Raw genomic sequence first — 2,651 nt, 5'->3', positions numbered from 1 at the left:
ATACTATTTCTACATATTATCAGTATTTGTTAATTCTAGCTAATTCTAAGATACATATTTATTTCCTTTCAACTCTGCATTCTGTAGAGATAACATAGAATAAATCTTCAAATCCCAGGCCGCATGTTTTCCTATGCTCAAAGTTAATATACACATACATGTGCATTGTGCACAAAAAAAGGGGACAAACAACACGTGTTTAAAAGAATAAAGAAATCATTACTTTAAAGCCAATATCTCAATACTTTGAGGGAGATGGAGGGAGGGGAGAACAGGGAAGATGAAAAGGACCGAGTCACATCATTAGAGTTTTTACACATACTATTATATCGAGCAGCCTGAAATAGACAGGCTGAAACCAACACGCTCTTTCAGCAAGAAAGATACCCACATTCAGAGTGCTCTCCTGATGTCTGTGCTTAGAGCCAAAGCTGACTATTTTTTTTAATCCTATATTTTTTCCAATTTCAAATCAGAAATCTGTAACTTGGTTACAAGTCTGTCAGATATAAATTATTGGACTAAGTAAGAGAGCTCCCTCTAATGGTGCTTCTATAGTTATACTGATTTATAGTACATTGTTATGTCATGCTTTTCCTACTTGTTGCTAATAAAGTTACATCAAGCTCAGGACTGCCTTTGTTGTATATATTTGTGTTTATCCATTCCCATCTGGTACTACAGCTTCTCTCTCTGAGAAAGGAGCAGTTCATTGCAATGGAGTCTGAATATCAAAGGGAGCTTGTGCAGAAGAGGATCATTATTATGTACTAAGCAACCCAAAAAGGGAGCAAAAGCATTAGGATCTAGATAGTATTTTCTAAGGCTTTTTTCCCTGTTTGTAAATACTGGTTACTTGCTTGCAAAAAGCATGCATTAAGAAAGGGACTAATACTTTCTTTGCATGTTTGGATTTTCTTTATTGTTTTCTCATCCTGGCATCCCATCATGGGTGAGGCTACTGCTGTCTTTGGGATACTGCCAGGCATATAATTGTTGAGGTGGGTTGAAGGCAATACAGGATTCAAAGGGAAATTTGAGGAAAGAAGTGTAAGCACTTGACAAAACTAAAGTAAGATAATATGAAAACTTGCTGATGCAGAACATTAGTTCATTCACTTGCTTTTCAACTAGAAATTGGCCAAAGCCAGGCTTATTTCATATAATTCTCCCTGTTCCACCCCACTTGTGCAAGTTCAAATGAAACAAGACTCAAAGGCAAACCACTCCTAATTTTGATCTGGAAAAACAAAAACTACAACGAAGATTCTGTTTGTTTGTTTTACCCCCAAAGCACTCCAATTTTGCCCAGAAGAGCTCTGAATATTCCAGTTTGACCACAAGTAGAAATACTCTGCAGTGCCTCATCTTTCCCTTCATTTATGCACATCACAAAGCTTAGTAAATTAGCAAAATTACAGCTGCTCAGTGAAGAAATAAGCATAACATGGAAGGGAAATTGCCAATATAAAAGAAGAGGTATTGACATGGTTGTGTAAAGAAGTCATTGCCATTAATTCCCTCTTTAGTATAAGTATGAAACTCATGCACACATCTTAAACAAAAGATAAATTGGACAGAAGCTTTACTACGTAGTATTGAAAGAAGAATAAAGCAAGGACAATCTGTCCAACAAAAATTTAAAAATAAGAAATAAAAAATAAGAGCGAGAGAGAAGGAAACAGAAGCTATTGGAAAGAAACCTGGCTTCACAAAACTGTAGCTATGCACAGCTATGTTTATACGTATTTTGTACTTTATAAAAAATTACACCATGTACACACGATGTTGGTTTAAGAAAAAAGAGCAGCAGAAGTACTGAGAGAAATAAAACACACCCTTGGCTAAGTATCTTGGTCTGTCTCCCTGGGGAGAGAAAGCATTTTTGGTGGTCAGGCAAAAAGGAAAGCAGGGATTCGTTATTATTACTTTTGTAGAACTATATTCTATGTGCAAAAGGCAAGAATATGCAGAGGGCACTTAGTTTATCTTTCCCATGTACTTAATCGGTAGCACAACTTTAAATAACTCATTCTTTTTCTGCATAGTACCTGCCTATAAAAGGGTTGGCCAGTAATCAGATCCTTTTTTAAGTTTTGGGGTTTTTTAGGTTGGTAGTGTTGACAATCCATCTCCTCAGAAAATCATCTCACAAGTTCAAAAATCTGGAAATCAAGAGTTAACAGAGGCATCGTTCAGCAGCTGGGGCACCGCAGGTGTACAGGTTGCAAGTCCCGTTTAGGTCACGGTAGTGGGTGGTAGTGGGTGGCACTAGCGGTGGCTTATTTGATCCTAAGCTACCATCTTATTTGAGTTTGAAAAAACGCCTATTTGTGGTTTTCAAATTATGGAATGAACTTAATTAAACTGTAAAACATTAAACAACAGTATGAAAGATTATATCCTTGTGGGAAAAAAAGAATAAATCAAGTGCCTTAGTGACTTGGAGAAAATAAACATAAACTGGTCGTAAAAATAAATCAACAGTTTCCCGTCCCACCCACCACCTTTTTAGTGGAGACAGCAAGGTGAGTTTGTCTTTTCAGAGAAAAGCTTCTTCAAGAAAAAGAAAAAAGAAAGGTGATATATAGATGCAGGTCCTTGAGAAAGATGTATCACCTCCTTTCTTTTTTTTTCTGTTCTCCTCCCAC

The sequence above is a fragment of the Aptenodytes forsteri genome, unplaced genomic scaffold (genome assembly GCF_000699145.1).
Source record: "Aptenodytes forsteri isolate BGI_AS27 unplaced genomic scaffold, ASM69914v1 Scaffold53, whole genome shotgun sequence".
NCBI classification, from domain to species: Eukaryota; Metazoa; Chordata; class Aves; order Sphenisciformes; family Spheniscidae; genus Aptenodytes; species Aptenodytes forsteri.
This window is presented reverse-complemented; position numbering follows the sequence as displayed.